Source organism: Rhineura floridana, chromosome 11 (genome assembly GCF_030035675.1).
Source record: "Rhineura floridana isolate rRhiFlo1 chromosome 11, rRhiFlo1.hap2, whole genome shotgun sequence".
In the NCBI taxonomy this organism is placed as follows: Eukaryota; Metazoa; Chordata; class Lepidosauria; order Squamata; family Rhineuridae; genus Rhineura; species Rhineura floridana.
In genome coordinates, this window is record NC_084490.1 from 58,266,154 (window position 1) to 58,280,937 (window position 14,784).

Below are 14,784 nucleotides of genomic sequence, written 5' to 3' on the forward strand. Positions count from 1 at the left end.
CAATCCTGACAAGACTGAGATGCTGTTGGTAGATGGTTTCTCTGATCGGATGGTGGATATATACCCTGTCCTGGATGGGGTTACACTCCCCCTAAAGGAACAGGTGCGTAGTCTGGGAGTCATCTTAGACTCTTCCCTCACACTTGAGGCTCATGTAGCCTCGGTGGCCCGGAATGTGTTCTACCAACTTCGGTTGGTAGCCCAGCTACGTCCCTATCTGAGTAAGGAGGACCTCTCATCAGTGGTACATGCTATGGTAACCTCGTGTCTGGACTACTGCAATGCGCTTTACGTAGGGCTACCTTTGAAGACGATTCGGAAGCTACAGCTAGTGCAAAATGCGGCGGCCAGACTGCTAACAAGAACTAAGCAGTCTGAGCATATAACACCTGTGCTAGCCCGTTTGCACTGGCTTCCAATATGCTTCCGGGCCAGATTCAAAGTGTTGGTACTTACCTATAAAGCCTTATACGGCGCGGGACCACGATATTTGTCGGAACGCCTCTCCCGATATGAACCGGCCCATACACTACGGTCTACTACGAAGGCCCTCCTCCGGGTTCCGACTCATAGGGAAGCCCGGAGAGTGGTGACAAGATCTAGGGCCTTCTCAGTGGTGGCCCCTGAACTATGGAATGGTCTCTCTGAGGAGGTGCGCCTGGCGCCGACACTATCATCTTTTCGGCGCCAGGTTAAAACCTTTCTCTTCTCTGAGGCATTTTAATTCCTGTTAATTCTAAATTATTGTATTTTAGACTGTACAGTTTTGTGTACAGTTTTGTGTTATTTTTATTGTATTTTTAATGTTCACCGCCCAGAGAGCTGTTGCTAGTCGGGCGGTATATAAGCTTAATTAAATAAATAAAATAAATAAAATAGGGGTGCTCCATTAATTCTTTCATATTTTGCTGAATCTGTTTTGCCCCTCCCTCAACAACACCCAGTTGTAACCTTGCTACCTTGCTGTGGTATACTCCTATGACCTACTTCCTTTCTACTCATTAAAATTCTGGACTATCGTTGGCTCTGAAAGCTGGTCTTAAATTAATAGAAACAATAGAGCTCATACCTGAGTCATTGTTTCTGGCTGACAAAAGACTGATTTACTCTTCATATTTGGAAATCCACCTGTAGCTCAGTGGGATAGAATGCTTTTTTAAAAACAATTAAAAATGTAGGTTTTTTTGCTTTTAACTTGGGTCTACCAAAAATAAAAACATATTTTAAAATTTTAAATGGCAACTACTTGCATGTTAACAAATTTGCTACCAAATTACTTCTCATTTTTACCCACACATATATGGGTTTAAAGTAAGGCCACTACTTTACTGATAAACGTAAAGTATCTGCAATAGAACAGATGGTTAGTTGACCTCCTCCTTTCATCTCCCTGTGAATTGCCTACTTCTAAGGAGAGAACTAGGAAACAATGCCTGCCTTGTTTAGATGACATTCCCCCAATCAAAGAATCAGTTCAGTCTTACAATTGGTCCTTGCTTCTCTCTGCCAGTGTCCCTGAACAGTGTGCCGAGGAGACCCCTGAGAGCAGCACCAGTCTGCAAACCACTGGGGTCAATGAGGCCCAAGGGTGAGTCCATCTCCATGTTCCCTTGAAATGGTGAGCTGTGAGGAATTATCTCTTCAAGAAGAGGCAGACTTCATCACTGCAGATACAAATTTGTCAGCAAGTGCTTGATGCCAGGATGGGAAATGGAACTCTCCCCAGTGATGCGGGTTCTCCTGAGAATTTTGAATTGGAACATTTTCTGGAAAGTTATTTAACTTACGACAAGTTAAGAATGCAAAAATACCATTAAAAGCATTAAAACCATACACGGTACTAAAAGTATTCACCTGCCAGCAATCAATTACAAGAAAAATATCCTTTCTCATCGAACTGCAACATCAAGAACAGGGCCAAAAGCAAGCCGTATCAAGATCCCAATGCCTGGGAAAACAAGGATGTCTTTGCCTGGGGTTAAAAGCTTGACAGTATTGGTACCAGTTGAATCTCCTTGGGGAGAGCATTCCACAGCTGAGGGTCTGCTAGTGAAAAGATCCATTCTCTCATTGCTACTCTTTGCACCTACCTTGGGAGGAGGCACAATAATAATAAGATCTGGGTAAGATTAAGAACATAAGAACATAAGAAGAGCCTGCTGGATCAGGCCAGTGGCCCATCTAGTCCAGTATCCTGTTCTCAGAGTGGCCAACCAGGTGCCTGGGGGAAGCCCGCAAGCAGGACCTGAGTGCAAGAACACTCTCCCCTCCTGAGGCTTCCGGCAACTGGTTTTCAGAAGCATACTGCCTCTGACTAGGGTGGCAGAGCACAGGCATCATGGCTAGTAGCCATTGATAGCCCTGTCCTCCATGAATTTGTGTAATCTTCTTCTAAAGCCATCCAAGCTGGTGGCCATTACTGCGTCTTGTGGGAGCAAATTCCATAGCTTAACTATGCGCTGAGTAAAGAAGTACTTCCTTTTGTCTGTCCTGAGTCTTCCAACATTCAGCTTCTTTGAATGTCCACGAGTTCTAGTATTATGAGAGCGGGAGAAGAACTTTTCTCTATCCACTTTCTCAATGCCATGCATAATTCTATACACTTCTATCATGTCTCCTCTGAACCGCCTTTTCTCTAAACTAAAAAACCTCAAATGCTGCAACCTTTCCTCATAAGGGAGTCGCTCCATCCCCTTGATCATTCTGGTTGCCTCTTCTGAACCTTTTCCAACTCTATAATAGCCTTTTGGAGATGAGGTGACCAGAACTGTACACAGTATTCCAAAGATTGAATTGGGAGAGTTGGTCCTTGAGGTATTGGGGTCTCAAGATGTATAAGGCTTTATGGGTCAAGACTAGCCATTTGAATTGAGTGCAGAAACCAATTGGCAACCAGTGCAATTGAGCCAGAATGGATGCTAGTCACCCGGTCCCAGTCAGTAATCTGGTTGCTGAATTCTGCAGTATCTACAGTTTCCAAACTGTCTTAAGAAGCAGCACCAGAAATAATGCATTGCAGTAACTCTAACCTAGAGGTTACCAAAGTGTATTGGAAAGTGTTTTGATCAGGGCTGTGGAGTCGGAGTCGTGGAGTCGGAGTTGGGAGCAATTTTGGGCAGAGTCAGAGTCGGTAGAAATGTACTGACTCTGACTTCCAAATAAATTTTGATTGACAAGAAGCAATTTTGGGTGGAGTCGGAGTCGGACAGTGGAAAAATAGAGGAGTCGGAGCGAAAGTTTGGCGTATCGACTCCACAGCCCTGGTTTTGATACCCTAAACCAGCCTTTCCCAACCAGTGTGCCTCCAGATGTTGTTGGACCACAACTCCCATCAGCCTCAGCCTGCATTGCCAATGGCTGAAGCTGATGGGAGTTGTGGTCCAACAACATCTGGAGGCACACTGATTTTGAAAGGCTGCCCTAAACAGTGATCTGACATGTTTATATTACTTGTATTTAGCAGTACCCCAAGGCAAATCTCTGACAATTCCATTTCCAAATAGATTGTGCCCATGTAAGGCTGGAGTCCCTGAAATTCTGACGCATGTACTCTTGTACCTATTGCAATTTGTATTCCGATTGGAGATGCCATATAATTGATCCTCTTCTGAATAGTTTGCCAGGGCATCTGGATGAAAGATTGGTAATGCCTTGTTTATCGGATAAGGTCTCATATATCATTGAATGGTGGTTATTTTTTTCATAATTGTCATGCCTATAAGAGGTCAAATGATGAACTGTATTAGTTAATGTAGAGAAATTATATCTTTTGTGTTTTGTTACTTGTGCTCTGTATTTTAACATGATCAGGTCAAGTCCATAATAAATGTATTGACTGATTACTTGTATTTAGTAAACAAAGCTAACATTAGTAATTGCCAAGCTTCCTAATATTTATTTGTAATTGTTATCCATTCATTCGTAGTAAGGAACTTATGAAATAGATTTTTTTGCAGAAAAATAAAGCACTGGGAAATTTCTCTTTTTGAAAATTTCCTGCCCCACATCTTTGACTGTTCCCTCCCCTTAAAGCTGACATCCAATCACTCTATATTATGTCTGGCCCTATCAGCTTGCTTGGGCTTGGGTTTTATTGTAGCTCCAAACCCTGTATTGCATCTTCAAACTCTTTGGTATCACACAGACTACACAACTTGCACACTCAGGGCTGGCTCCAAATCTGCTCTAAATCCCAGGCTTAAGGACAGACCACTCATTTGTGCCATGTCATTATTACCCATTTGTTAGTTTTCTTATTTATAAAAAAAACTCTAGGCAGGTTACATAAAATCAGTAAAAATACAGTAATTCAATAAAATTTCCAGAAAATTAGATAAAAGCCCTGTATATCACAAACAAAACTGAGCAGTGTATAAAAAAATAAAATAAAGTGTCAGAGTCCAGGAAAGTTTGGGTAAACATATATGTTTTTAAGAGGTGTTTAAAAGCCATTACTGCCTCTGCCTCACAAATTACTCATGGGAGGGCATTCTAGATAGTGGTTGCTATCAATGAGAAGGCCCACTTCCATGTTGTCACCAGATGTCAATCTGCTGCTCATGGAACAACCAGCTCGATCTCCTTGTAAGAACTTAAACGATTGGCTTGACCTGTACTGGGGAAAGGTGATCTGCTAAGTATGCTGGTCCCAAGTTCGTTTAGGCCATGAAAAATCAACAATAAAACCTTGAACTTGACTTGGTAGTTAGTAGGAAGCCAATGCAGATCTTTCAACATTGGTGTAATATTGGTAAAGCTGGGTATCCCACTAAGCATCCTGCATTTTGCACTTATTGCAGCTTCCAAACAGGTGCAAGGGTAGCTCCATATGCAGCACATTACAGTTGTCTAATTATGAGGCTACCAGTGTGTAGATGACCATGGTAAGGCTGTCCCTGTTCAGGAACTGTTGTAGCTGATACATCAACTGAAGCTGGTCAACGGCACTTGGATTTCTTGCCATTCCTTGTCCTCAGACAAAGATAGTAACTCTGTGTGGAGTGAATGCTATTTTCCGGGGAGCCTTCCTTGGTGTCATGCCTACTTCTACCATCGATACCCATTGCGGTGGAACTTAGTAACCTGGGTCTCTCCATTGTGTGTCTCTTTGCTTTTTATGGCACAGCCTGCCATGCTTGCATGTACCTGCAGGGCTCACTACTGGATAATCTTTGGTGTGTAGTCTGAGGTGGGAGGAAGAGAAATGTATTTTTCCTTTTTAATTTTAACTTATCATAGTGGCAGTAGGATGGGACCTGCAGCAGCCTGGCCAGCTCACTGCCCCCAGACTGGGAAGAACCCAATATATTCTGGTCAAACATGGCTGAATCTGCTTTCTCAATAGCATCTCCATCATTAGACCTCTTTTACTACTTCTTTTTAAAAAAACTTATTTGCAGGGCTACTCAGACACTGCTGTGAGGCTCTGATAGAGAGGGGAGTCCTGAGTACACTTCATGTTTGTCATGCCAGTGTTGACAAAAGGTAACACCTGGGAGAGTATCATTTCAGTATATGTGTGTAATATATACAACATTTATATGTGTGTAATATATACAACATTTATATGTGAAATATATGTGAAATATGTATAACATATATATTTGAAAGTTGGACAGTGAAAAAAGTAGATAAGAGAAAAATCAACTCATTTGAAATGTGGTGTTGGAGGAGAGCTTTGCAGATACCATGGACCACAAAAAAGACAAATAATTGGGTGTTAAACAAATTAAACCAGAATTATCATTAGAAGCTAAAATGATGAAACTGAGGTTATACTTGGGATACATAATGAGAAGACATGATTCACTTGAAAAGACAATAATGCTGGGAGAAATAGAGGTGAGTAGAAAAAGAGGAAGACCAAAGAGATGGATTGATTCCATAATGGAAGCCACAGACCTGAACTTGCAAGATCTGAACAGGGTGGTTTATAACAGATGCTATTGGAGGTTGCTGATTCATAGGGTTGCCATAAGTCGTAATCGACTTGAAGGCACATAACAACAAAAACAATGTATAACATCATTATACTGGCCTTGAACTATTACCGGATTGAGCATAGAAAGATACCTAATGCTGTATTTCAAATGTAAAATTTATTATGAGAAAATGGCAGTTGTTGAGATGTTTATTGATCCACAGTATTTCCTAGGTTTTTCATAGGTTGCTTTAGGCATGCTTCTTTTTCATATCAATATTTATTTTATTTTATTTATTTATTTGATTTATATCGTGACCTTTCTCCCAGTAGGAGCCCAGGGTGGCAAACAGAACCAATAAAACACTTCAAAACATCATAAAAACAGACTTTAAAATATATTAAAACACAACAACCATTAAAAACATAATAAAGCAAAACATCTTCAAAAACATTTTAAAAAAAGCTTTAAAATGTTTAAAAAACGTTTAAAAATATATTAAAAAGCAATTCCAACACAGATGCAGACTGGGATAAAGTTTCTACTTAAAAGGCTTGTTGAAAGAGGAAGGTCTTCAGTAGGTGCCGAAAAGATAACGGAGATGGTGCCTGTGTAATATTTAAGGGGCGGGAATTCCAAAGGGTTGGTGACACTACACTAAAGGTCCGTTTCCTGTGTTGTGCAGAACGGACCTCCTCGTAAGATGGTAACTGTAGGAGGGCCTTACCTGCAGAGCGCAGTGATCGACTGGGTATATAAGAGATAAGACGGTCCTTCAGATATCCTGGTCCCAAGCTGTATACGGCTTTGTACCACAAAACTAGAACCTTGAACTTAGCCTGCTAGCTAATAGGTAGCCAGTGCTATTCTTTCGCTCGAGGAGTGACATGTTGGTGATAACCTGCTCCAGTGAGCAGTCTCACTGCTGCATTTTGCATCAGCTGCAGCTTCTGGATGAACCTCAAGGGGAGCCCCACATAGAGCACATTACAGTAATCCAGCCTGGAGGTTACCAGTGGTCAAGCTATCCCGGTCCAGAAACGGCTGCAGCTGTCTTACCAGCTGAAGCTGCTGAAAGGCACTCCTAGCCACGGAGGTCCCCTGGGCCTCGATTAACAAAGATGGATCCAGGAGCACTCCCAGACTACGGACCTGCTCTTTCAGAGGAAATATGAGCCCATTCAAAGCAGGCAACTGACCAATTATCTGAACTCGGGAACCACCAAACCACAGCGTCTCTGTCTTGGTAGGACTGAGAGTCAGTTTATTGGCTCTCAACCAGCCCACCACCAAGTCCAGGCAGCGGTCCAGGGCTTGCACGGCATGTCCTAATTCAGATGTTACAGAGAAATAGAGCTGGGTATCATCAGCATACTGCTGACACCTTTCCCCAAATTTCCTGATGACCGCTCCCAAGGGCTTCATATAGATTTTAAACAGTATGGTGGACAAGATGGTACCCTGCAGCACCCCACAGTACAATTGCCAGGGGGACGAAAGACAATCACCCAATGTTATTCTCTGAAAACGAGCCTGGAGATAGGATCAGAATCACTGTAAAACATTGCCTCCAATATCCATCTCACCAAGTTGGCTCAGAAGGATTCCATGGTCAGTGGTATCAAAAGCTACTGAGAGATCAAGTAAGAGTAACAGGGTCACACTCCCCCTGTCCTTCTCTTGATAACGGTCATCCATCAGGGCAACCAAGGCTGATTCAGTCCCATAACCAGGCCTGAACCCAGAGTGGAATGGGTCAAGATAATCTGTTTCATGCAAGAGTACTTGCAGTTGCTGTGCCACAACCCTCTCTATCACCTTCCCTAAGAATGGGGATATTTGCGGCTGGGCGGTAGTTGTTGCAAACCAATGGGTCCAGAGTGGGCTTTTTCAAGAGCGGTTGAATCACCGCGTCTTTCAGGGCGGCTGGAACCACACCCTCTCACAACAATGTATTGACTACACCCTGGATCTACACTGTCAAACCTCTTTGGCAAGCTTTAATAAGCCAAGAAGGGAAGGTTTGAGAGGACATGTTGCTGGCTGCATTGTCGCAAGCACCTTGTCCATGTCATCAGGCCGCATCAACAGAAATCATTCCCAAGAAGTTGCAGCAGACGTTGCGGTGGACACCTCACTGGGGATGATTGGATGAGGCATCTGCCGTAGATGTGGATGAGGCATCAAGATTGCTATGGAGGCGAGCTACTCTCAAAGTGCCTTGCAAATTATTCTCAGTGGGCCTCTGAAGGGTCTAAAACTACCGTTTCCTGGGATTGATGTCAACAGACCCCTGACAATATGGAAAAGCTCCACTGGATGGCTACTTAGGATGCCGCCTTCACCGCTGCACAGTAGGCACTGTTATGATGTTTTACTCATGTCCAATCAGTCTCACATCACGTCTTTCACCACTTGAGCTGTAGCCGTCATCCAGTGTGTTTAATTCCCCTTAGCTCACTGGTGTACAGGATGCAAACTGGGCTCCACAATGCCAGAGAGGGTGCTTGGGGACAACCGTGTCAAGAGCCCAATGTGCCTTGCTGTTCCACAGTGTGACAAGGGTTTCAACAGGGTGACCTGCTCTATTTACTGGGAACTCCTCCAGGGCATTCAGGAATCCAGTGGATTCCATTAGTCTCCGGGCGCAGACCATCTTAATCTGTCCATCGCTCCTGCAGGGGAGGATCGGAGCCATAAGTCACCAGGAAATGGTCTGGCAACGAGAATGGGGTGACATCCATCCCCCCATCTCCAAACCACCCCTTCTTCCATCTGGAGCAAAAACCAAGTTGAGAGTGTGCCCTGCCCTATGCGTTGGGCTGGTGACAACTTGAGACAGCCCCATGGGTCGTCATGGAAGCCATGAAGTCCCAAGCCAGAACACTAGAGGCAGCCTGAGCATGGACATTGAAATCACCCAGGACTATCGTTCTGGGCTCTTCAAATATTACAGCCGAGATTGCCTCCACCAGCTCGGTCAGAGAAGCTGCGGGGCAGCAGGGTGGATGGTACACCAGCAGCAACCCTAGTTTACTGTCTCCTTGGCCTAACCTCAGGTGTGGCCCCTCACAGCCAGCTCCAAGACAGAGTGATTTCCTGGTGACAGAGATGGAAGTTCTGTAGACCACAGCAACTCCTCCCCCCCCCGCCCCTGCAGCCTGTGCTGGTGTTGCACTGAGTATCCAGATGGGCAAAGCTGGGTCAGATCAACTCCTTCCAGCTCACCCACCCAGGTCTCAGTAATGCACACCAAATCAGCACCTTTCATCATAGATGACTGTGGTCTTATTGTGTACCTATCTGGCATTAAACAGCAGCACACACAGGCCACAGGGCACAGCAGATGAGCAATGAGGAACCTGTCCATGAGAGGAGTAGGAGCAAGGAACAAGGCGTAGATAGTGTTGCCCTTGTTTTCTATAGTAATTCACCACCTCTCTATGACTATACCTCCCTCTGCCCATGATCACTGAAATTGGGGTGGCATCACCCATGTTCCTCCATACTAAGACTCCTCCTAAATACCTGATATGAACCCAACAAGAGCCCATCAACAAAACCTACCTGAACCAGTTATCCTAGTGGGCCTCTGAGAGAATTGGGAACAGTCAGACCCACTCAATATTTTTAATACAGGGCACATCACTCCCCCCCCATGTCATACCCAGGGAGGGCCAGCCTTCTGCCAGTTACAGACTCTCACTCTGAAGGCATCTGGCAACTTTCTCCTATCGTTGAGTTCACTGCACAGGTTCTCACCCTGCACAGGAACTACACATGCTCCATGCCCCCGCCCCACTACCAATCTCCTCCAGATTGGTTTAAAAACTGCCAAGGGCAGCTGGGCTTTTATGCCCCTTTACCCAGTCAGGAGCTGATGCAAGAGGCTGCAAGATTAACTGCAGCCTCTCTCTGGAGTCAGAGTCAGGCAGGGGTTCCCAGTCCTTGCAGCACTTACCAGGGACTTCAGCTGTCTTGAGAGACAGCAACCCAGAGGAGTCAGCAAGCAAGCACCCAGATGCTCAGGTACTCACTCCCAGGGCAGGTCTTCTCCAGTCCCCCTGTGCTGTTCCCCACTTAGTATGCCCACTTTTGTGTACTCTTCCCCCCCCCCCAGTGTTCCATTGATGCATCGGTGGTATATTTTCTCTGCCCCTTGAGTTGCATTCACAGAACTGGTGCCATGCTGTTTATCCCTTAAACTGTGTTACTTATGTGAGCAGGTAACACTGATATAGCTTTGGAAGCAGTCTAAAAAGAAGTGGTAACAGTGTAATGACGTAAGTATGTTTATAGTTACTTTAACAAGGGTAAATTAGTAAGAAAGCCAGTGCAGTGTAACGGTTAGAGTGTTGGACCATGACCTGGGAGACGGGGTTGAAATCCCCACTCAGCCATGAAGCTCACTGGGTGACCTTGGGCCAGTCACTATCTCTTAGCCCAACCCACCTCACAGGATTGTTGTGAGGATCAAATGGAGAGAGGAGACCTGTGTATACCTCTCTGAGCTCTTTCGAGGAAAGGTGGTATATACAGTGCCCTGCAAAAGTAATCTGACCCCTGACTAATGCTCTCATATTACTGAATAACAAATGGTACATTGTAATTTTGTTTTGTATAATATTTTATTTTGAAACACTGACACTCAAAATCAATTATTGTAAGGTGACATTGGTTTTATGTTGGGAAATGTTTGTAAGAAACATAAAAACTGAAACATGTTGCTTGCATAAATATTCAACCCCCACACATTCATATTTGTTAGAGCCACCTTTTGCTGCAATAACAGCTTTAAGTCTTTTGAAGTAGGTATGTACCAGCTTTGCACACATTGTTGGAGGGATTTTAGCCCATTCTTCTTGGCAGATTTGTTCCAGGTTGTTCAGGTTGGTTGGACATCGCTTGTGGACCGCAATTTTCAAAGTGCGCCATAGATTCTCAATGTGATTGAGATCAGGACTTTGACTGGGCCACTATAAGACATTCACCTTTTTGTTCTTGAGCCACTCCGATGTTGCTTTGGCCTTGTGGTTGGAATCATTGTCCTGCTGAAAAGTGAATTTCCTCCCAAGCCTCAGTTTTTTAGTGGACTGAAGCAGTTTCTCTTGCAGTATTTCCCTGTATTTTGCTCCATCCATTCTTCCTTCCATTTCCATTTTAAGAAGATGCCCAGTCCCTGCTGATGAGAAGCATCCCCACAGCATGATGCTACCACCACCATACATCACTGTAGGGATGGTGTGTCTTGAGGCATGGGCATTGTTAGGTTTGCGCCGCACATAGTGCTTTGAGTTTTGGCCAAAAAGATCTATCTCGGTCTCATCTGACCACAGAATCTTTTCCCACATTGCAGCTGGGGCACTCTCATGCTTTCTGGCAAACTCCAGACATGCTTCCAGATGCTACTTTTTGAGTAATGGCCTCTTTCTTACCACCCTCCCATACAGGCCAGTGTTATACAGAGCCCTTGATATGGTTGACTGGTGCACCATTACTCCACTCCCAGCCACTGAACTCTGTAGCTCCTTCAAAGTGATTCTTGGCCTCCCTGTGTCTTCTCTCACAAGTTTCCTTGTTCGAGCTCTGAGTTTTGAGGGACAGCCTTTTCTTAGCAGTGCTTGGGTGGTGTGATGCAGCTTCCACTTCCTGATTATTGATCCAGCTGTGCTCACTGGGATATCCAAACACTTGGATATGATTTTGTACCTTTTCCCTAATCTGTGCATTTGTATTACATTATCTCTCACTTCTGTAGAATGCTCTTTTGTCTTAATTTTCCTTCAGATCCATAACCTGACCAATGATCCCTCAACAGCTGCCCATTTGCTACCGGGCCAAATTCAAGGTTCTAGTTTTGGTGTACAAAGCCCTATACAGCTTGGGACCAGGATACCTGAAAGACCGTCTTATCCCTTATATACCCAGTTGATCACTGTGCTCTGCAGGCAATGGCCTCCTGCAGTTATCTTATCAGGAGGTCCATTCTGCACAACATAGGAAACGGATCTTTAGTGTGGCGACATGTACCCTTTGGAATTCCCTCCCCTTCAATATTAGACAGGTGCCATCTCTGTTATCTTTTCGGCACCTATTGAAGACTTTCATCTTTCAACAAGCCTTTTAAGTTGAGACCTGTCCCAGTCTGCATCTGTGTTGGAATTGCTTTTTAATATATTCTTAAACTTTCTTTTAAAAAATGTTTTTAATCTTAGAAGATGTTTCCATAGCTTTTTTAAGTAACGTTTTTGAAGATGTTTTGTTTTAATGTGTTTTAAAGTTTGTTTTTATGATGTTTTAATGTTTTTAGTGCTTTTGTTTTGCTGCCCTGGGCTCCTGCTGGGAGGAAGGGTGGGATATAAATCTAATGATACTACTACTACTACTACTGCTAATAATAATAATAGTGGTGTTTTTATGCAGACAATGTGACAGCAGCTTTAATGGTTCACAGGTGGAGGCCAATGGTAAGGTAATGTATCCTCAATAAGGCAATTTATTTCAACTGTGTAAACTGGGAGCTTCCACAGCACAGGAGTTGAATATTTATGTAAGCAACATGTTTCAGTTTTTTATGTTTCTTACAAATATTTCCCAACAAAAAGTGTCACCTTACAATAACTGATTTGGAGTTTCAGTGTTTCAAAATAAACTATCATACAGAACGAAATTACAATGTACCATTTGTCATTCAGTAATATGAGCGCATTGCAAGGCACTGTAAATGTGATATACAAATAAATAAATAATTGCCATACTATTCTATTGAAATGACACCTACTAAACAGCTTGGCTTGGACCACCTGTGTTAGCCCAAGCATCTATAATTTATACCGTATCCTGAAAAATGTTTACTTAATGATGTATTTATCAGAATTGACATAAGGAAAAATATCTGTACTGATTTATGTTAAATCCAGCCAATACAATTTTGTGTTTATTTATAAAACAAAACAGAGTAGATTTTCTTTGTTATATCACTGGTTCCCAAACTTTTTTTTGCCATGGACACTTGAATACTGCTGAGGGTTTTGGTGCTTGAGAAAGCAATTGTAATGCACTATGCTAGATGCTGCATGATGTTTAATTTTATTTTCTTTGCTTCTTTTATATACTGTATCTTATTGCATTTGAATTCTATAGACTTACATACAATTCAAATTGTAAAACAATAAAATACAAAAGAAGAAATAAAAAAACAGTTAAAATCAATATTAATATTTTATGTGATGGATGTGCCATCTCCTGCCTTCATCCACAAATTCACAGACATGCTGTGGACCACTTGAATGAAGCTCATGGACCACTAATGGTCTGTGGACCACAGTTTGGGAACCTCTGTTAGATTACATTGTCAGTTTACTTTTAATATATATAATATTTCTGTGAGGTTCTGGGTTGCTCTTAGCCCCTGAACAACTTGGATATCTTTTGGGGAGACACTGAGATGGATGGCTCAAATATAAGGCCAAACCATGATTTGTTTTTATGTCTGAACCAACACTATCCCACAAATCATGGTTTGTGAGTTCGGCTTTCAAATCATAATCTCAAACCTGGCAAAGCGAGCACTCACACCAAAGGGACACATTTTTATGTTATATAACAAAATACTTTTGTGTTAAGTTACAGTAGTTTGAGTGTATTAGTAAATAGATTTTCTGTTTTTGTAATTTTAAAAGAGATCACTATGATCACTACATTAAAATAGATTCTTTTAAACGGGTTGGAGAGAATTTCTTTTCAGGGAGTAGCACGTTTATGTCTTGTTTGAGTTGGCTGTTCTGTCTACTTTTCCATCTTGCCATTATAAAGAATTAGTTTGCATGCTTGGTGGTGGTGGGAATATTTTAATGGGATAGAATCCTGTGGATTTTACTATGGATTTTTTTTACTCAGTAAAAATTATAGGAAATCTTATCCCAGTAATAAAGGATGATAGAGGGATATGTGTAAGTGTGCTCCAATTCTGTTTTTCAACATATTGCACTGATACATGACTGAATTTAAGTGTAACACTCAGATCTCTGGTTCTGAAACTTATTTGAAGTAATGTTTGTGGCATGCACTACTACTGGGCATATGTGTCAGATACTTTTTATCTAGCACAAGGGATTGAACACACCTTCTACATTTCATATCTCTTCAATTGCACTTTTCTAGTTTCAGTACATAATCAGCTTTGAATTTATGTGAGTTGAATGCTGTTGAGCTTTTATCTGATTATATAAACAAGCAGCTAAGGACAAAGTATTTATACCTCTGACTACTTTAGTATTGTGGCTGGAAATCTCCTTTTTGGATTTAGTTGAGAATTGCTGCTGAACCATATAAATTAGTGACTGTTGAATTCACGTAGTTTTTGAGATATTTAAAAGCTGTTTGATTCAAACATCTTATATTGTCCAATATCTGGGACTGACAGTATATCAAACTTAAAATTAGAACCTATATAACAAATTCTTATTGAGAACAAGTACACAAGAAATGGACTTCTGAGCTTTAAGATACAGAAGAAGATATTGAAGTAGCCAAATTGAAAAATTTGAATTTGAATTTGAAAATAGGTAAACTAGAAAAGAAGCATAACAAAAGATTAATGGAACAAAGCTAGAAAAATTAGTTAGTAGTTCAGTAACTGCAAAAAGGGCTCTTTCAAGTATATTGGAAGCAAAGGGAAGAAAAAAGGCAACTGGATGTATTAATTATTTCTAAAGAATATTTTTTTGCTGAGACAGTCAGCTGTGATGGAATCTTTAACAATGCAGTAGGGCCCTGCTTTTTTGGTGCCCTGCTTTTTGGCGCCCCCTAATACTGCGCCAGCCCCGTCCTCCGCCCCCTTCTTCTCCGGCATGATCAGCTG

The 14,784-nt window shown here is 42.4% G+C and overlaps 1 protein-coding gene across 9 annotated transcripts in view; it reads left to right on the forward strand.

Annotated features, from left to right (window-relative positions):
* Positions 1-14,784, forward strand: part of TANC2 (tetratricopeptide repeat, ankyrin repeat and coiled-coil containing 2) — a 378,583-nt gene that overhangs the window by 14,210 nt on the left and 349,589 nt on the right. The window contains exon 1 of one of the 9 annotated variants that reach the window (XM_061588295.1): positions 1,511-1,588. The exons of the other annotated variants lie outside the window; for them this stretch is intronic. The gene's annotated coding sequence lies outside the window, so the exon portion shown is untranslated. Of the gene's footprint in view, positions 1-1,510; positions 1,589-14,784 lie in introns of those variants that run through there. 9 annotated transcript variants of the gene reach the window in all.